This window comes from Beta vulgaris, chromosome 4 (assembly GCF_026745355.1).
Source record: "Beta vulgaris subsp. vulgaris cultivar EL10 chromosome 4, EL10.2, whole genome shotgun sequence".
NCBI classification, from domain to species: domain Eukaryota; kingdom Viridiplantae; phylum Streptophyta; class Magnoliopsida; order Caryophyllales; family Amaranthaceae; genus Beta; species Beta vulgaris.
Window position 1 is genome coordinate 1,862,920 of NC_079205.1, and position 22,433 is coordinate 1,885,352.

General features: G+C 34.6%; 1 pseudogene; it reads left to right on the plus strand.

Annotated features, from left to right (window-relative positions):
- Positions 1-489: 489 nt before the first annotated feature.
- Positions 490-21,541, plus strand: LOC104891778 (serine decarboxylase-like; annotated as a pseudogene).
- Positions 21,542-22,433: the final 892 nt, after the last annotated feature.

Genomic DNA, 22,433 nt, shown 5'->3' on the forward strand with positions numbered 1-22,433 from the left:
GATAAGGGTAAACCAAGGTAGGTTCCTAGGTTGTCATTTTCACTCACATGAATGGTTTTCTGAAATAACTCCTTACACTCATTTGAGGTGTTGGGTGAGAAGATTAATTTACTCTTTAGTTCGTTAATTTTTGACCCCGAGACAACGCAAAACTTAAGGAGTGTATCCCGGACTAAGAAGGCTGTATTTTCATCCACTCGGCCAAACAAAAGGAGGTCATCAGCAATAATGAGAAGATGCGAGATAGGGAATTTTTCCGCCCTACCCAGAACGGGGTCCATTCCTTTTTGTCACATGAGGTGTGTATGGATTTGGACAAAGCTTCAAGGCAGATGTTGAACAAGTAGGGTGACATAGGATCTCCTTGGCGAAGACCCCTAGAGTGGTGAAAAGGGAGGGTTTTCCTATCATATGCTTGGGAGACACATTTCATCATGAGATTCATCGAATGCAAATCCAAAGTACAAGAAATCAAGCACTCTCGGACAAACCCCCACTCAACCCTATCATATGCTTTTTCTAAATCATTCTTTAGGGCAAACCATCCCCATTTTCCTTTTTTTTTTGCGCATTGAATGGAGTACTTCTGAAGCCACCACCAGATTGATATCGATCAGCCCCCAACCCTTTATGAAGTTGTTTTTGTTAGGTGAGATCCAATCGGGGATAAGGGGTTTTAGTCTAGAGACAAGGATCTTGGTAACGAGCTTATAAATGGAATTGAAAAGGCTAATAGGCCTTTATTATCTTATGGTCTCCGGGGATGGTTGTTTTGGGATAAGACAGATTAAAGCTTGGCAAAGATTCTCCGGGATTTTCCCCAACTTTGAAATGGCCCTTTCTCTCCTCTTCAGATCTGCTCTTCCCTCCTCCCTCTCAAACCCACGAACACCACTGCAACGCGTCTCGTCGAATTCATCGTCGTTTATCGTCGTTGTTCTCGTGTTGTCGTTCTCGTCGTTGTTCATCATTCTTTGTCATTCTTCGTCGAACCTGTCGTCAAATCGAAGACATCATCTTCACCAGATATTTTCGTTTCCATTTTTTTTGATTATTTATCACGAAGCCATCAATTTATCGATTTTTTATTTTGTTTTTTCCTCTTTGTAATTCGTATATAATATAATGAAATTCGTTTTTAATTTGTATAATCTAATTTAATTTTGTTTGTATAATATTTGTTCTTTAATTTAGTTTGCGGATCTGTTTTTTTCGAATTTTAATTTAGTTTGTTAATGTTTAATTGCTGTAAATTCGTCCTTTTTTTTATTAATTTCGTAATTTTTTTTTGCTGTTGATACCTTTTTTTTTTGTTTTGATACTCGCTATTACTAGTTGGGTTGTTTCTGTTGATATGTCAAGTTTTCGCAGATGCTATTTTTTTTAAAACCTTCCCATACTTCTTGATGCGGTTCTGTTCAAAATCGCATCAGTAGCTAACGAATTTAATGTGGTTTTTTGACTGCATCATATTACACCTGATCTGATACGGCCCAAAATCGCATCCATAAGCCCGATTTTGACCGCATCAGCTTTTTTATTTTACCTTGTGTCAGTTTGTGTCGTTTCATTGCGTTAAGCAGGAAATTTATAATTCTAGACTATTTTTTAATTTTTGGAAAAATATGTGACCACATCAAATTTGTTTTTTTTTTGTATATACGGCCGCGGTTTAGTGTTAAGTACTAATTTTTAAAGACTTAGCGATGACATATTGAACTTGGCTAAGTCCTGTTTGTTTCTCTTTCTCGCATGTTTGTAGGGGAGGGAATGGGGCTGCTCATTCCCTTGCTTGAAGTATGAGGTAATGAGGGTGTCCAATTCTCTTGCTTGAAGTATGAGGTAATGAGGGTGTGGCTGCAGGAAGTTCCTTGTGAAGTCCTACCTTCTGTTATGTCTGATGTTTCAGTTTCAAGATAATAATAGACCCATTTTTCCTGTAAAAAAAAAAAAAGACTTAGTGATGACGACGCGCCAACTATAAAATCTTACAGCTTCCTAGACAATTGTCATATGTTTGGTTTTGTTCGAATTTTTATTACTACTTTTTGTCGCAGCTCCTTGTTTATTTCGTTTCTTTTTAACTTTTGAGGTTAGTCGCTACTCTTTTTTACGTGTTTGGTTTTGTTCAATTTTTTCTGATCATATCTCAGTCCACTACTTTCAGTTGTTAATCTTTTCCCTGACATACCGTTATCAACAATAACAATGATAGTAATAGTAATTGATCTAAATGTATTTTACTTTCTCCATTTTATTTTTATTACTACATTTTTCTTAAATAATTGTTTTTTTGATTGATACATTGTTTTGATAGTTTTTAGAGTAGAGAGAAGATTAAATAAATTATGGAGAAGTTTTGCATTAAACTTGCTCAATTAATCTCAATATAATAATTTATTTTTTTAAAAAAAAATGTTTTCCACTACTTATAGTTGTGCGGCTAACTTTTAGGTTACTTTTTATTGTAAGCCTATAAAAAAGGCACTTATTGTATTGAGATTAATTGAGCAAGTTTTGCATTAAACTTGCTCAATTAATGTCAATACAATCAGTGCCTTTTATAGGCTTACAATAGAAAGTAACCTAAAAGTTAGCTGCACAACTAAATAGTGGAAAAATGTCCTATACCATATCCTCCATAAGTACTATTCACTAATCACATTTTAATTATAAAATAAATTACCCATAACTTACTACTAGCCACTAATTCAAATTGTTAGGAAAATCATTTGACTACTTTTGGAGCATAATCCAACATGTTAAATTTTCCTTATTTGGGGTACTTGACCCACACCACAAAGTAATACTATTATATTTGTTTTTCTCCTTTTTCTCCAAAAAGTACTATTTTTTCCCTTTTATCCCAATTATTTTGCATTGAAAAAGTAACAAATTACCATCGAAAAAGTTTAAAAGTAACATTACCTAAATTATTGTGCATAACACAATATATCAATTAAAAAAAACGGAGAGAATAAGGAAAAAGTTTTCATGTCGCTGCCCAATGGTAATAAAAATTTACCAAAATTTACTAACACGGACATCGAGATGAAGTCTCTTCACAAAACTGCCCATAAATTTATGAACATTACAAAATTTTCATAAAGCCTATCAAACAGACAGTAAAATCCTTTTGGAATTGCTAACATGGGTGCTGAATTTAGGTGAATATCTTAAGCAAAATGGCGGGACGTGCTGAATCTCAGGTTTTGAGCCAACAAGTTCTGACGGTTGCTTGCAGAAAAGAAATTGTTCTAGGCCGGCAAATACAACCATCGTGCCTAGACATCAGGGAATTCGACGCTAACAATGAGGCAAGCGGAGCAACGGACGCGTATATGACGGCTGTTTTGGCGAGATATACACATAAATTCCTTGAGAGGACCAAACATTTTATCGGTGAACACATGTTCTCATTTTTGTTTTGGATATTTGGCCATGCAGGGATGCATTTTTTTTTTTTTTCATATCCATTAGAGTCGTATTATTAAAAGTACGTTATTTTGTCACGTTTTACATTTCATACTTTTAAAAGATGTGCAATAACGTAGGCTCTGCTAGGCGTTTGGTAGAGTCAAGTATACTTTTGAGTACTGAATTTTGGATGTAGTTGCAGTGTAGTCACCCAACCTTCAAAAGTTGCAGTTTGCTCAGTCAAAGTACAACGGTGCGTGTTAACTTTTCTATTAACTTCGAATTTAATATACAAAAAAACTATGCGCCCCAAATTACGAGACTCGCATTTATATTTTACAGGTGAAAAATTTAATTCCCAATAATAACTATATCTGACTATTTATGACTCCAACAAAAATGTGCTTTTTTCTCCGAAAATTTTCAACTAACGCCCACTTCTCCTTCTTTGTAATATTTCGAAAATTTAAACTTGATTAACATTAATAATTAGCTTAAATAAATTGTTTAAAATTTATTTATTTATTTAATTACTTCTCTAATATATATTTGAAACAAAATAAATCAAGTATTTGATGAAATAAGCTTAATTAGCATGATGGTATAATAAAAGAAAGTAGGAAAATACTAATTTTAGTAATAGCAAAAGAATTAGAAATTTTTCAAAAATGGAAAATCACCATGACCACACAATTCATCTTCTTCCTCAAGCTTTCTCTCCTTATTTCCCAAGACATTCTAGAACACTTTAATCCCCAAGTATTCTTCAACATTAAGTATCTATTAGTTCAATGAAGTTTAATTCCTAAAATTCCCAAAAATCAAAAAGTTTCAAACACCAACTACCCACAACTCCGACCACCACAACCACCCGTCTTACCCTTCCCCTCTCTCGCCCAGACCCCGCACGCACCGTCACTAACCAGCCGCCAGCACCACCGCCTTCTCCTCCACCACTGCGCTACTCCGCTACGGCGCTACAATCCTCCTCTTTTTCTCGCTGCTCTCCCTTCCCCCTGACTTCTCTCTCCTCCTCGGCCCCATTTGGGCCGCCACCTTCTCCTGACGCTAGCACGCCGCCCCTCCCTGGCCAACACCCACGACCTCCATCCCCCTGCACAGTCTGTGTAACGGGAAGTGGTAACAGGATTAACTTTTCTATTAAATAATATTGGAACATAATTAACTTTTTTGGGAGCTTATATTAAATAATTTTTAATTATATAATATTGGAACAAAAATTTACAATCAAAAAAAAGTTAAGATGGGAAGATTAATTTTGTTCCCTTTTCAATCTTATAGTGTCTCTCTCTCTCCTCTAGATTCATGTGCATTTTCTTATTTTAATTAAATATCAGAATATTAGTGGGCCATGTTAACATAAAAGTACTTTAGGTGAGCAAACTGCAAATTTTGAAAGTTGGGTGAGTAAACTGCAACTACATCCAAAGTTCAGTACCCAAAAGTATAAAATATTTTTCTGGAAAACTATTTTCCTCATGTTTTTAATTTTACATTGTTTTTTTTGATCCATATGAGCCACGAAGGCGGTACAAAGTACAAAGAAGGGGAGGGGGGATTTGAACCTGTGACCTATCGTTCACAGCACCTCAATCTTAACCATTAGGCCAAGACATCCTTGGTTAATTTTACATTGTTTAATTGGCAAAGGAGTGTAAAATCATTTTTCCGCGGAGTAAAATTGTTCTCCCAATGATGGAAAACCATTTTCTTTTCAAAATGAAGGGAAAACTGTTTTTCTTTCGTTTCCTTATCTCTCTTGTACAGTCCTCTCATTACATCCTTACTTTCCCTTTCATGTTCCTTTTATATCATCATTTTTCATAAATAAAACCAAACAACGAAAAACTAATTTTGAAATTGTGTTTTCCTTTGTAAACTGTTTTCCATGAAAATCATTTGACACTAAAAATATTTTATGCCTAGCCAAACGGGACCGTAATGCAAAAATATTCGCCATTATGAATTGGATTATTAAACTACAAGCTAAGGACTCTCCTAGCATGAATTTTAGAATATCATTCTAATTAGTGCGAATCAGATTTCTTCTATATATAATTTGAAAAAAAATAACTCCATCCGTCCTACAATACTTTTGACACTTATCAAGGCACATAGTTTTAGATGATAAGTTCTTGTTTGGTTATCAATTGATATTTTATCGAAAAGTAAATGTGATAGGAGTTAGTAGTTATTAAAAAGTAGCATTATTTTATTTTAAGGAGAGAGAATATGGGTCATGTATGGTTAGAGTTGGTGTGTTATAAGTCGTCATGTTTAAGAATTGAAAAGGGAGGATTTTGGCTGCAAATTAGCTTAACTGCTATTATTATATCTTCATAACTTCGATAAAATTTTGGGGTGTACGCGGAATCTATATGGACCTAAAAATTGACATTACATTACATTTCACAAATAAAAATAACAATCTACTTCCTCTATTTTTTTTATAGATGCTACGTAGAGAAAACGGGCAGTTTTTAAGAATGGTAGAGACAGAATGTAGGGGACCATTACTTTTTGAAAAAAAAAACATTTGTTAAGGAAAACGTATGGGTATTTTAAAGGAGAAAGTGGGGGACCACCAACTTTTTGTTAGTATTTTAAAATTTTTATGGTGAAAAGTGATCAATTTATGATATGTTGCATCTATTACGATATTTTCATTTAAGAAAAATGTAGTGTCTATAAAAAAACAGAAAAAACATATAAATTGTATAACATTTTTGATGAAATACATGTTCTACACCTGTACAAGGACAACTCTCATATTTTTTGGGTGAGCTCATGTCTCACATTTCTCTCTCACTCTTTTATGTATGAAGCTTATGTCTCACCCTTGGTGGATCACTCTTTGTTTTCCTACAACCCAATCTGATTGCACCATGCACCTATGTATAGTTGTCATATATAATAAATTGGTGCTTTCCTTACATATTTTCTTGGCATATGTTAGAATCTTCTCCTTTTTTCTTTTCCGCATCTTCCTTACCATCCAATAGTTTAATTCTTCTAATATCTAGGTTGTTTTAAATATAATCTCCAACACTAGTGGCGTAAGTGGATTGTACTAGATTTTACTTTGTCAAATCCAGTCTAAAGTCTGTTTGCTTCGAGAAATTGAGTCCAAATTCGATCCAATTTTTTTAAAGTCCACTCCAGTTTGAATATTTTTTTTCTTGAATATGAATCCAGTCTACTCCAGTTCGAATTTTTTTCTTGAGTTCGAATCCAGTCTAGTGCAGTCCAATTTTTTTTTTTCTTGAACGCGGATCCAGTCTAGTCTGATTATCATATAGATTATTTTTTTTCCTATTCAGATTCATAATATTTTCTGAAGATTGAATCATTGAAATATGAAAAATTGAATTCATTACGACCATTCCACAAATTAAGTTACATACATCTTTAAAATCATATAAAATACAAATTGTAAAATATAAAAGGCGTCAAAAAGGTTAAAGTAAAATCGAAAATACATACTTTCTATATTAATTGTAAATGATAAAAATACAACTAGTAGTAACATATATATAGATAGAGTTAAAATAGTATTCCCTTCGTCTCTAAATAGAGTTTTCATTTTTCTATTTAAATTTATTCTAAATAGATTTTTCATTTCGTTATTTAGTATGAGTCGACCAATTAAAATATTGTTTAGCTTTCTTTTTTTAGTATATTACCCAATTCTGCACATTTTCTCTCCTTAGTAAATAATTTATGAATAGTGTACCAATTTTAATTTTCAATTCTAATTTAATACAACTAAGGCTCCACTTATGATTTTTCCTTAATACTTGTTTCTAAAACAAATGAGTATGATACTTAGAAACTGGGGGAATACATTCTCAATCTAAGGTAAATATTATGGGAGGCATTGTTCACTTACGAGATCATTGTATAATAAAACCACCCGCTAACCATTAACTCTTGAAATGATGACTCATTAACATTAAGAGTATGTTTTGGAAGTAACATATTATTGTACCATAACTTATTTTGGAGCACTTTCAACAGGCTATCCGATTAATTTGGACTTTGACTATCGTGCTCTTGATCAATTGCTACAATTTTCAATCAACAATGTGGGTGATCCATTCATCGAAAGCAACTATGGTGTGCACTCGAAGGACTTTGAGGTAGGTACTTTAAATTGGTTTGCACGTCTTTGGGAGATCGAGAAAGAAGAATACTGGGGATATATTACAAACGGTGGGACAGAAGGAAACCTTCATGGCATTCTTGTGGGGTATGTGTGTTGGTTCATTTTGTAACTCTCTCTTTTTATCTTTTTTTCTCGTTTTTTTTTTTTTTGCTTATGCTGGACATCAGCCCTGATGTCTGCAACTTCATTACTGCGTAACATTCAGTTTTAATTACTTGACGTGAACTTAGTAAGTTCATGATGTTGAGCCACTATGGTTTTGATAATGACAAACTAAAGTAATAACTAACAAGGTTTATAAGTTATATGTGTGCAAGATTCAGTGATTAATAATAGTGCTTTCTAAAGATAATAAGTGAAGTTCCTGAGTTGGAACTCCAAGAGAAGAACGAAGTTCCTAAGTTATGATTCATGATTATAGTTCTTGTAACAGTTCCTCAAGGGACAAGTTCCTCAAGGGACAGTTCCTCAAGGGACAAGTTCCTCAAGGGACAAGTTCCTCAAGGGACAGTTCCTCAAGGAACTGTCTGCTGTTCCTCAAGGAACTGTCTGTTGTTCCTCAAGAAACTGTCTGCTGTTCCTCAAGGAACTGTCTTCTGTTCCTCAAGGAACTATCTGCTGTTCCGTTCCAGATGCATTTGGTTTCACAGTTCCTCAGGAACTACCTGCTGCTCAGTTCCTCAGGAACTACCTGCTCAATTCCTCTGAACTCATTCGTGTTTTAGAGTTCCTTCAAGGAATGGGACGTATTAATCTTCAGAGTTGAAGATTTAAAAGGATGACATGAAGTCTAAGTTCAAGAGTATGTACTTAGGATTTATGTAAGTAATTTACGTTGCTTTATACTAAGGAACTACATGGAATTTAATTAATGCAACAATGGTTTTAAAAAGTATTTAACAAGAGTTTCCAGGAAATATTGTTAATAAATAAAATAGTTTTTATTTTTAATAAAGATCCTTTCTTTTTACTGAAAATAAAAATGGATTTCCTAAATAAATTCCTTATTTCTCTCAACTTTTAAAACCACGTACTGTTAGTGGATTGTCCATTACTTTGCTTGTTCCTCAAGAAGTGTGAACGTGGGAAAATGATTCTACGTGGGTTACTGCTTCACACTTAGTGGAGGAACAAGTGGAACTGGCATGAGAAGACTTCACTATAAAAAGAGAAGTCTGCTTCATTACAATCCACCAACTGAAAACATATTTCTATTGCTAAATCTTAATGTTTTCTGAAAAGGTCTGTTGCACTATTAAGTGAGTTCCTAAGTTCCTTAAGTATTTGAGTTCAACGTAATTACTAGTGTTTTCACAAAATTTAGTTGTATTTTGGGGAACAAGGGTTGAGTGACTCTTGTAACGACTTAGAGTTAAGTCAGTGAGTAGAGGCTTCGGAGTAGAAGCAAGAGAGAGGAGAGTTCCAGTAATCAGAGGGGATTACTGTGGGAACTTGAGTTCGAGAGGAACTCGAGTTTTAGAGTGTTATTGTAATAGAGTGATTGCAATAATAAAGTTTTTGAGGTTTTCACTACTTCTTGATAGTGTCAAGAAGTTTCCTCAATTTTATATTTCTCTGCCTCTCATATCACTGTTCCTTTATAATTTTATAATTCCGCAAGAAACTTTGCCAAAAGTTACAAAGTACAATTCACCCCCCGTCTTGTACGTGTTCCATTTAAATATCAATTGGTATCAGAGCAGGAGCTCAGGAAATACAGGCAACCCTGTTTAGTAAAGTTCCTGAAAAAGATGGATACGCACGAGAAACTCGTAGAAGGTTACTCCACGCAAAGGCCTCCACTGTTCAACGGAAAATTCTATACTATTGGAAAAATCGTATGGAAATTTTCATCAAGGCAGAGAACTACCAAGTCTGGAGGGTTATCGAAGTTGGTGACTTCGAGGTAACAACGACTAATGCTGAAAACGAGGTAGTTCCTAAACCAATGACTGAATTTTCAAAAGAAGATTTTGAAAAATATGAAATCAATGCCATGGCTGTCAAAATACTGCATTGTGGTCTTGGACCTCATGAACATAATAGGGTCATGGGTGTAAGAGCGCAAAGCAAATTTGGGATCTCCTTCAAGTCACCCATGAAGGAACTAATGAGGTTAAGCGTTCCAAAATCGATCTTTTAATGTCAAAATATGAACGTTTTGAAATGCAACCAAAAGAAACAATTCAAGATATGTTTACACGATTTACTAACATCACTAATGAATTAGTTTCTCTTGGAAGAATTATTCCCACTGATGAACAGGTTAGGAAAATCCTAAGGAGCTTGCCTCAAGATGATCGTTGGAGAACAAAGGTCACTGCTTTGTTCGAAACGAAGGACTTTACCAAGTTCAATATTGAACAACTGGCAGGATCTTTGATTACCCACGAATTGCATCTAGGAACTGTTGTCCCTGAGAGTTCCAGGAACCAAGGATTAGCTCTTAAGGCAGAGGAACTTGACGAGTCGGAACCTGATGAAGAAGAAGCTGTCATGCTTGTTAGAAAGATGAAAAAGTTGTACAGGAACTACAAGTCTGGAAACCGTGAAGGAAGGAACTCGAGTAGAAATCCAGCTAGTTCCAAAACTAAAAATGGTTGTTTTAAATGCGGTGAAACTGATCATTACATAAGAGACTGTCCTCTTTGGGAAAACGAGAAAGGAAAAGGCAAAGGCAAGGAACTATCTAAAGATAGATACAACAAGTCGACTTTTGCCAAACCTAACTTCAAGAAATCCATGATAGACGCGTGGGAAGAAATAGATTCTGAAGACGAAGAGGAACAACTGATGAAGAGACTGTAAACCTCTGTCTCTTTGCAAAATTAAATGAAACTGATACAGTTCCATTTAATGAGGTAAATTCCACTACTCTTCAATCTTTTTCCAAAACCAAATTAATTGAATTATCGTTGAGAACACTAGATGATTATAGAGGACTTGAAATATTAAAAAGCCAAAGTGATAAGGCTGATAAACTTTGGGACAAAGAAATTGCTCAGTTATGTCTAATGTCCAAATTTGACTTCAAGTCTAAAACTGAGTTATTTATTAATAAGTCTAATGTTTGTTCAAGAAAGGAACTCATGAAAATGTGGGTTCCTAATTCTAATAATTAGACGTTATGATCGCCTTAGTGAGGGGGAACAATATATGGCACCTGTTGTTCTTTGCGTTTATCTAGTGAAGTATTTAAATTTCTCTCACTAAAAAGGCATATAAATTGTAGAGATGATTATGTTAAGTGAGTTATGATGTCTTGTTTTTCTCTAAATGGCAAATTCATCTAGCGTGTATAATGTAGAGTTTTTGTGATATGTCTTCCTTATAAATGTGTGTCACCACAATTGTTTCTATGTTTTATGCATAGTCATGAGTTAAATTTAAAAGATGACTCACTGATTTCTTTGTAATATTACCCTTACTGTCCATATTGCTAATTGTTAGTCAAAAGGAAGAGGAAGTAAAAAGTGTAGTTTCTTTCATTCAAGGAACTCATTTGTTATACATTCCACCCACACCAAGTGCATTACATATGAATGTCCAATTATGTGTCTAAACGAGCAATATTATTCTCTAAAATATCAAACCTCCTATACCATCATTTATTTTTAAAGATCTCAAAAATTATTCCAAACCTTTCATATCAAATTTACATACCTGTTTCTTCTATGCAGTGCACCATATATCCAAATTCTTCAATTTGTGTTCCTCCACTATAACTTTAAATATTGTTGATGATGCAACATTTGAGGGGGAATTAAGGAAAGAAAAACAAAATTTGAGGAAGAACAAGTTGATATGGAGATGAAAAAGGAGAGATTGAGGGAGACAAAGAAGAAATAAATATATGAGAGCAAACAGGAGAATAAAAGGAGAGATGTGTGAGAGGGAGATAGAGAAGAGATTCATCGTTCCATAAGTTATTCAAGTTCCTACTTCTACAAAGCTGTCATAAAATCTATGGGTTCTAGTAGTCCCATGTATGTTCCTTTAGTATCAAATCTAAAGTCAAGAAAAGGAATTAATTAATTCCTTGAACCTTAAATCAAGGAACAGACAGCATAATCTATTCAAAATATAAAATAAAAAAAAAGAAGAAGTAAGGAACTGCATGTTATTCGAAAGGAACTGAGGTGTGTTTTCAAAGGCATATCACAAAGTAAACTGAAAGTTTAGGAAAGGTAATGGTGGAGGAACAAGTGACCAATTCATATATTTGTTAGCTTATTCCAACCATTCCTTCATAAACATGAGCCTTTGATCTTCTCTTTAATTTTGTTGGACATTCTTTTTATTTTCTATCCTATGGATTGCACTTTGGTAAAATGATGGTTTATGTTTAGCATGCTTTACCTTCTTTAACTAATCGATTAACATGTGCATGAGGATGGCTAATATTACTAGATTGATGTTTGAGCAAATTGAAAAATTTAAACTCATGGTTGACCAATAATTATATATTTATGGTGGTGTAGTGTCACTATAAGTTTGGAAGATTGATCACTAATTCTTGAAAAATAATACGCTTTTTGATGATGTCAAAAGGGGGAAGATAATGGCAAAGTAACTTATTTATTGTGGTTCATTCTCTACTTAAAATGATCTTGCATTGTTATATTACATTTTATTTGTGTAGTTTTTATATTACTTTACCTTGGTTTGTCATCACCAAAAAGGGGGAAATTGTTGAGCCACTATGGTTTTGATAATGACAAACTAAAGTAATAACTAACAAGGTTTATAAGTTTCATGTGTGCAAGATTCAGTGATTAATAATAGTGCTTTCTAAAGATAATAAGTGAAGTTCCTGAGTTGGAACTTCAAGAGAAGAACGAAGTTCCTAAGTTATGATTCATGATTATAGTTCTTGTAACAGTTCCTCAAGGGACAAGTTCCTCAAGGGACAGTTCCTCAAGGGACAGTTCCTCAAGGGACAAGTTCCTCAAGGGACAAGTTCCTCAAGGGACAGTTCCTCAAGGGACAGTTCCTCAAGGGACAGTTCCTCAAGGAACTGTCTGCTGTTCCTCAAGGAACTGTCTGTTGTTCCTCAAGAAACTGTCTGTTGTTCCTCAAGGAACTGTCTTCTGTTCCTCAAGGAACTATCTGCTGTTCCGTTCCAGATGCATTTGGTTTCACAGTTCCTCAGGAACTACCTGCTGCTCAGTTCCTCAGGAACTACCTGCTCAATTCCTCTAGAACTCATTCGTGTTTTAGAGTTCCTTTAAGGAATGGGACGTATTAATCTTCAGAGTTGAAGATTTAAAGGGATGACATGAAGTCTAAGTTCAAGAGTATGTACTTAGGATTTATGTAAGTAATTTACGTTGCTTTATACTAAGGAACTACATGGAATTTAATTAATGCAACAATGGTTTGAAAAAGTATTTAACAGAGAGTTTCCAGGAAATATTGTTAATAAATAAAATAGTTTTTATTTTTAATAAAGATCTTTTCTTTATTACTGAATAAATAAAAATGGATTTCCTAAATAAATTCCTTATTTCTCTCAACTATTTAAAACCACGTATGGTTAGTGGATTGTCCATTACTTTGCTTGTTCCTCAAGAAGTGTGAACGTGGGAAAATGATTCTACGTGGGTTACTGCTTCACACTTAGTTGAAGAACAAGTGGAACTAGCATGAGAAGACTTCACTATAAAAAGAGAAGTCTGCTTCATTACAATCCACCAACTGAAAACATATCTCTATTGCTAAATCTTAAGTGTTTTCTGAAAAGGTCTGTTGCACTATTAAGTGAGTTCCTAAGTTCCTTAAGTATTTGAGTTCAACGTAATTACTAGTGTTTTCACAGAATTTGAGTTGTATTTTGGGGAACAAGGGTTGAGTGACTCTTGTAACGACTTAGAGTTAAGTCAGTGAGTAGAGGCTTGGAAGTAGAAGCAAGAGAGAGGAGAGTTCCAGTAATCAGAGGGGATTACTGTGGGAACTTAAGTTCGAGAGGAACTCGAGTTTTAGAGTGTTATTGTAATAGAGTGATTGCAATAATAAAGTTTTTGAGGTTTTCACTACTTCTTGATAGTGTCAAGAAGTTTCCTCAATTTTATATTTCTCTGCCTCTCATATCACTGTTCCTTTATAATTTTATAATTCCGCAAGAAACTTTGCCAAAAGTTACAAAGTACAATTCACCCCCCCTCTTGTACGTGTTCCATTTAAATATCACATGAGTTGCAAACAAACATCAGACATTCTCGACATAATATTTTTCTCTAACTCTCATTTCTTTCATTCATTTATACTTTCATACCATCTTACAACGACTATTATTGCTTTTATATATTAGACTTTTCTACTAACCCTAACATAGAATATTGCTTATTATAACATTACATGACCTAAAAAAAGAGGCCCATGATCCTAGGAGGATATTACCAAATATTAAATCAGGTGGCATAATGTAAAAGGACAAGCAGTGTAGCAGTGTACCAAGCACGACATATGACCTGATTTTACATTCACTTCTTTACAGTACTCCCCCTCAAGATGAGATGGCATGGATTGCACTCCCAACTTGCTCAGTAGGTAAATGTGCTGGCTAACTGGCAACTGCTTGGTAAATATAACTGCTAACTGCTTGGATAAAGAAATGTAGGTGGGATGGACAAGCCCATATGTGGTCTTATCTCTGATGAAGTGACAGTTAATGTCAACTTGTTTTGTCTTTTCATGGTTGACTGGATTGGCAAAAGTAGCAATAGCATCTTGGTTTTCACAGTAGATAGGTGTGTTGTTTGTTCTTTTGATCCCTATATCTTTGAACAATTGTTTCAACCACATAACCTCACACACAGCCAAAGCCATAGATTTGTACTCAGCCTCTACTATAGATCTAGTAACCGCAGTTTGTCTTTTACTTTTCCAAGAGATAGGAGATTTTCCAAAGAGCACACAAAAGCCATAAGTGAACAATCTAGTGTTGGGACGCCCTGCCTAATCACTATCACAATAAGCAGTAATTATGACACTAGTTGAAGATGCCAATAGGATGCCTTGATTCAGAGTACCAAAGAGGTACCTTAGAATTCTCTTGGCTGCTTGGAAGTGAGCAGTGGTGGTTTATGTAGAAACTTACTCAAGACATGAATAGGGAAGGAATATGTCAGGTCTTCTAAGTGCGAGGTAAATAAGCTTGCCTATAAGTTGCAAGTATTCACGGGGATTAAGAAGCAAATCTCATGTATCTTCCCTTAGCTTGATGTGTGAGTCCACATGTAGCTTGAGGGGTTTGCAATGCTTCATGTTATACTATTGGAAGATGTCCAGAAGATATTTCCTTTGAGAAAGGAAGTAGCCTTGTTTAGATTGATCCACTTTAAGATCTAAGAAGTATCTGAGACTTCCTAGATCCGTCATTTGAAACTAATTAAGATGATAAAAAAATCTTTAGTAGCTTGAATTTTCTGCATATTATTACCAGCAACCAAAAAGTTATCAACATAGACTAAGACAGCAGTGAATGATCCATTTTCCATCTTAGTAAACAACGAGTGATCACATTTTGATTATGTTAAATTGAAGTGTCTCAACACAGTGCTTAATTTGGCAAACCATTACCTTGGTACCTGCTTAAGATCACAGAGAGATATAAGTAAATTGCATACTCTAGGTGTTGTTTCTTTGAGCAAGGTTTCCTCTTGAGGTTGAACACTCAATCTGCAACCTAGTTCTTTATAACCCGGTGGTAATGATATATGCACAGTTTCTTGGAGGTCAGCCTGTAATAATACATTTTTGACATCCATTTGTTGCACAATCCAGTTTTGTAAGAAGCAATAGCTAGGAAAGACATAATAGTAGCCATCTTGGCTACAGGAGCAAAGGTCTCCTCATAACCAACACCATACCTTTGCTTTTGTTCCCAGAGCAACCAACCTAGCTTTGTTTCTTTTCACACTGCCATCAGGATTGAATTTAGTTTTATAAAGCCATTTAAATTACAACCAATATCTCTTTTTTCCTTATGGAATATTAGTGACTTCCCAGGTGTGGTGAAGCTCAAGAGCACTAAGTTTATCATTCATTGCGTGGACCCGGCCATGTAGCTTGAGTGATAGCTCGTTTACAATTCTTTGGGTCTGGGTGGTATTCTAGTTCAGAGAGGAAGAAATTGGGTTTCAGGTTGTATGTGTAAAGGTTTGGCTTGAGCTGAGTTACTAGTGTAGTAGTTATTCAGCCAGACTGGAGCTTGATGTTGTCTTGTTGATTTTCTCAGAGTTGGTGGGTTTGGTGTTGTTGTGCTTAGGATAGGATCAGTCAGAGGTGGTTCTTTATTTGGGACAACAAGCTAAGGTTGAGTTGTGGGCTGAGCTAGTGGGAGTTTAGGCTGATAATTTGTGGTGTTATCTAGGGTTTCATAGTCATCCAAAGTAAAGTCGGGTACATGGTTGTTAAGCTGGAGTGGTGTTTGTGGTTCATGTTTAGACTTGAATATTTTGTTGGGATAAAAATATTCATTAAATCGCACATCCCTGCTAATGAACATGCTGTTATTTAACAAGTTTAGTAATTTAAACCCTTTCTCACTCTGAGAATACCCTAGGAATACACATGCGACTTCGCTAGGTTTAAGTTTATCTTGTTTTCTAATCGATTCTTTGGGATCGTTCCTTTCTTCAAACGGAAGGAATATCTGGATTAACAGCAATAATAAAGACATCCAAACACTTTCAGGCTATCATAGTTAGGTTTGGAAGAGTAAAGTACCTCATAAGGTGACTGATGTTAAGAGTTCCAGTAGCCAATTTAATTTGTTGGTGATATGAACTACTATGAGAAGGCATTCTCCCCAGTACTGAGCTAGTAATCCACTTTGAAACCTTGAGGCCCTTACCATCTCAAGGAGGTTTTCATGTCTTCTCCCTGCTCTCCCATTGTGCTGAGGCCTATCTACACAGGTTGTTTCATGAATGATGCCCATGCTGTGAAATAAAATTGTCCATATTGAGTCTTTGAACTCTAGAGCATTATCTGACCTCATCACCTTTTTCATCTTCTTGTTATATTGAGTATCAGCCATGTTGATGAATTGAGTAATAACACTATAAGCTTCATGTTTTGTCTCCATGAGGTGGACCCACACCACTCTAGTGTGATCATCTACAAGGATAAGAGAGTATTTGTACCCTTGCCTTGTACCTACCTTGTATGTATGATCCACATGTGTCTATATGTACCAGTTCAAAGGCCTCTCCTACTTTTGAGCCACTAGGCTTGTAAGGTTGCTTAGTGAACCTGGTAAGAGGGCATGTCAAGCAAACTTCTTCCTTGTCTTCTATAAACCTTTTCAATCTTGTTATGTTCTTTATCTTCCACAGGGGCTGACCCAAGCTTTTATGCCATAAGATGGTCATGTTCAGCTTCTTTTGTTTTTCTCCTACCTGAGCTGGCACTTCACATTCACTAGATGCAGCCAACCCGTGACTTCCTCGCTTCACACCTTGCTTCAGACATTAAGATTTTTTTCATAGGCTATCAGATGATATACACCTCTCACAACTTTCCCTACTCTTCTTACTTCTTCACTCTGCTCATCTTGAATGATATAATAGTCAGAGAGAAACATCCCTTTACATTTCTATTCTTGAGCAAGTTTTTGAACAGAAATCAGGTTGTGCGTGAATGTGGGTATAAACATAATATTGCTTAATTAATTTCAGATCATTCCAACGTCTTCCCACTTCACTTCACCTTTGTGAGTCATTTGTGATGTTTCACCATTGGACAAAGTAAATCCGAGCTTGAACCACCCTCTTTGTTGCATTCAAAATCAGGTTTGCACACCTAGTCATGTGGTGTGTGGCACCTAAATCAATGATCCACTCATGCTTGCCTGAATGTGCTAAGTTGCATTCAATCATCTCAGTAAAGTTTACTTCCAGATCTTCCATAGACTCATCATCTCCTTCCTTGGAAAAGGCAGAGGCAACATTCTTAGCAATTGTTCCAATTGGTGCTATTTCTCCACTAGAGTTCACATCAGTGCTGCTGCAGGCGTTCGCAATTATCTTATTTCTTCCTTTGTTCCATTTTGATTGGAACTTGCCTTGCTCGCTCCTTCACAAACGACTTCTTTCCCACTAGATCTTTCCTTTTATTCCTGAACTCTTTTCCTCCTTTCTGATTCTTGGGTGGATAACCAACTATGGTGCAACAAACATCTTGGTTGTGACCTGGCTTGCCACAAGCTTTACAAGCCTAAGACTTGTCAGCAGTATGAACAACTTTCCCACAATTTCAACAATCCACTTCATTTCTTCTACTATACATGGTCATCCCTTCATTCTCACTCTTTATGTGCTTGTGAATTTCTTTTTGAGACTCCTTCTATCGAAATATCCCACAAGCATTGTCCACAGAAGGAAGAGGGGCCATCATTAAAATGTGACTTTTCTCTGAGTCTCATACTCATATCATCAAGGCCATTTTAAAACCGCTAGAACAACCTTTGTCCTTCCTCATCCCTCTTCTTGGCATCTAGGTGAGTTTTTATCTCCACATTTAGAGTGGTTATAGCAGGGTAATCTATCAAATCCTCAAGTTCTTCCCACAAACTTCTTATGTCTGTGTAGTAGCCAGCCACTAATCTTTCACCTTGCTTAGTCTCATAGATATTTTTACTCAACATGTATTTTCTTGCACCTTTAGTCACAGTAAATCTTTGCTCTAATTGCTTCCATATCTCATGAGCACTATGCATAAACATTAATGACTTTTTTTATAGGTTCTGTTAATGAACCTAAAATCCAGGAGATTACCATTCTATTATAGGTATTCCATGCATTATACTTCACTTTATCACTCGAGTCTCTTTTTTCTCCCCTGTGACAAACCCTAACTTCCTTTTTTAAGCTTAACTGATTTGAAAAGACCTCTTCTATGCTCTGTAGTTTGAGGACCCTTCTAGTTTTTCTACTGTAATAGAGTTTGTTCCTTTAGAGGGGTGAAGGTACAATGGGTTTGTAGCATCTACTTTGTAGTCATTTTAACTAATTTAATGAGATGATACTACGTCAACGAGAATGTATTTTTTTCACTTTACTAAGTTTGCAGTGTTCAATACTTCGTAAAGATTCAATCTTTAGTCATTTTAGAACAACAAAGAGAAGAGAAAAACAAATAACAAATAACAAATGTATTAACACACATATGAGAGCACAAGAATTTTTGCAGCAAAGAATTAGAAGTAATCGAACCTTGCTCTGATACCATGTGAACTTTGTAAGTTCATGAGCTGCAAACAAACATCAGACATTCTCGGCATAACATTTTTCTCTAACGCTCATTCCTTTCATTCATACTTTCATACCATCTTACAACAGCTATTCCTGCTTTTATACAGCAGACTTTTCTACCAACTCTAACATAGAATATTTCCTATTACAACATCACATGACCTGGAAAAAGAGGCCCATGATCCTAAAAGTATATTACCCAAATATTAAAATAGGTGGCATAATGTAAAAGGACAAGCCATGTATCACAAACAGACACCAAAATCTGGGCCTTATGTGGCTTAATTTTACATTCACTTCTTTACACTTGAATAATTATTGTTGAAATTCGACGGGTTGCCCATATTTAACTTGTCTCAATACAGAAAGGGGAGAAAAAACACTATCTTAGGAACTAGAAGAGTTACTTCTACCATAGCGAATTGGTTTTAGTACGAAAATCTTATTTGGGCTTGTAAGTGGATTAACAACTATTTACAATGACAAATTGACAATGCAAACAGTTGTGTCCTTGTGCATGTAAAAAAACTATAAAATTTGTTGGATTAGCTAAAAAAAACTAAAACCACATATAATTTAGGATATCAATTCTAACATACATTATATATTATCCAGTTTTGTGAGTAATAATTAAATTTGTTTTTTTTTTATTTTTTTTATAAAAAGGGCTTGAAGACCACCGAGGCTTAATTAACTTATCGGTCATGTTTTGTTTTTCAGGAGAGAACTATTTCCTGATGGAATTTTGTATGCCTCTAAAGAGTCGCACTACTCCGTCTTTAAAGCTGCACATATGTACAGAATGAGCTGTGTTAATATTGAGACCTTAGCTTCTGGTGAGATTGATTGTGGTGAATTAAAGGTAAAGCTTCTCCAGAACAAAGATACACCAGCCATCATGAATATCAATATAGGTAATCCTTTTATTTCTTCTCACCATGAGTTAGTTACTTGGACAAAACAATGTAATTGCTTGGGTTGACAATTGATTTATCACAAGTAGCAAAACATAGTAGTTCGAAAATGCCGTGTACATTGAGAAGTAAATTGTTTCATAGAGACCTCTTACAAACATTTCCTTAGGTTATGAGTAATAGAAGAGTTCTCAAAGAAACGTTATTCATAGAGGAACATGGTATCATGTAATTTAATTAATCAATTAGGAGAAATGAGGCGACACGTTATAATGCATTGTTTTCTTTTTTTTAATTGTGATAGCAAAAAAAAGAATAACTTTTTTACTTATATTATATATGCATACAAAACATTGTAGTTTAGATCTTGAGTTCCATTTAAAACTCATTACATTATAATGCAAAAGCTTATGGCAAAGTCCCATGCTTACCCACGTGTTTTAATTTATATATATATATATATATATATATATATATTAAAATATATATATATATTATATTATATATATATATATATTATATATTTATATATATGAAATCGATATTGATATTGATATTGATATTGATTTTATGCATTTAATACATAATTGTAAGAATATTAATTTAATGTTTATTAAAGCACAACTTTGACTATATTAAAAATAGAAGTATTTAACTTGGACCCGACATGTTATGTATGAATGTATGATATTCTTGCTTGATACAGGAACTACTGTAAGAGGAGCAATTGATGATCTCGATCTTGTCATACAGACTCTTGAAGAGTGTGGCTTCTCACATAATCGTTTTATATCCACTGTGATGCAGCCTTGTTTGGTCTTATGCTGCCATTTCTAGATAAAGTCAGTAACTATCTTAAAGCACATTATTTTGACATATTATGGACAAACTGCATCTCAATGCGTTAAACTGCTAAGAATTTGGTGAACAATATTTTGGTCTTATTGTAATTTGATTTTCATATGTTAAACTAACAGGCGACCCAAGTTACCTTCAAGAAGCCAATTGGTAGCGTCAGTGTTTCTGGTCACAAATTTTTAGGATGCCCCATGCCTTGCGGTGTTCAAATAGTAAGAAAAAAGCACATTAATGCTCTATCAAGGAACATAGAGTATATAGCTTCCAAAGATGCTACAATTACAGGAAGCAGGAATGGCCATACACCTATTTTCCTGTGGTATGCCTTAAACCGCAAAGGATATCATGGGCTCCAGAAAGACGTTCAATGTGCATGCGCAACGCCGACTATCTCAAGGGCCGTCTTAAAGAGTTTGGAGTCAGTGTCATGCTTAATAAGCTGAGCAACACTGTGGTGTTTGAGCGTCCCCAAGACGAGGAGTTTATACGACGTTGGCAGCTGGCTTGTGAAGGAAACATAGCGCATGTGATTGTGATGCCATGTTACAATTGAGAAGCTTGATACTTTCTTAAATGAGCTAGTTGAGAAAGTTTAACTTGGTTTAAGGATGGAGGGAACCAACCTCCATGTGTTGCTTCTGAGCTAGGTAAGGAAAATTGTGCTTGCCCTCTGCACTAGTGAGAATCTGTTGAGTATTGCTTCAAAATAGTGATAAGTCAAAATCAGTTATTAATGTTTAGGAAAGTCAGTAGACTAAAATAAAGTAAGGTGTTAGTGTGGTTGTTACTCTTGTTAGTGATTAAGTATTCTAGCCAACGTGGGTTGTTGGTCCTACTTCTTAGCATTTAGCTATGTTTGTTTTTAATTTAAAGGATTGATGTACTTTGTTTTGATTAGTTCAATATAATTTCTTCCACCACTATTTACTTATTCTTATCTCCAATCTCTATATATTCTACATTATCTACTTGCATATTGTACCATTTAATTATTTTTTTCTCACTCTGACTCGCTAAATATGTTGATGTTCACCTTTTTGAATTTTGATAATGTCAAAAGGGGAAAGATGGATATAATACGGAAAGAAATTATCTTGGCTACCATGTTGCTTGTGAATGTATGTGAATGATGTTATGTTACTTTTCCTAATGTGATTAATGGTGCATATTTTGAGGGGGAAGTATTATTTGTTTGTCATCATCAAACAGAGAAAAATTTGTTGAGACTCTAAGTCAATGTTATTTTGATGATGATAAACACTTTATGTTATAACATGTATGTAATTAACAGTGATCTAAGAAAGCTATCAAGATTTGATGTTCATGAAAGCTCAAGAACTTGTGAATATGGAAGCTTAGGTCTTGTTATATTATTAGTCATGTTTATGTAATGTAATTAACTTATTGGAATTTTGTGCTAAACTAGAAATATGAAATTATATTAGGATGCTTAACTATTTTCTTGAGTTAAGAAAATACGTAATTATATTAACTTCATGTTTCTATATAAAAAGGGAGTTTATATTTCGAAAATTAGTTTTGAAAGGAAAATATTTTTATAAAGATTTTCCGATAGATAGTTTTGTAAAAACTGATCTTAAAGCACGTTTCTTCAAAAATATTTTCAAAAAAAAATAAAAATCTGATTTTAAAGAAAAAATATTTTGATAAAGATTTTCGAAAAGAAAAAGAAGAGTTTTAAGAAAAACTAATTTGAAAAGAAAAAGATTTTGATAAAGATTTTTGGATAAAAATTTATTTAATTTTTGATTAATAGTTGGCATAAGATATGGAGGAACC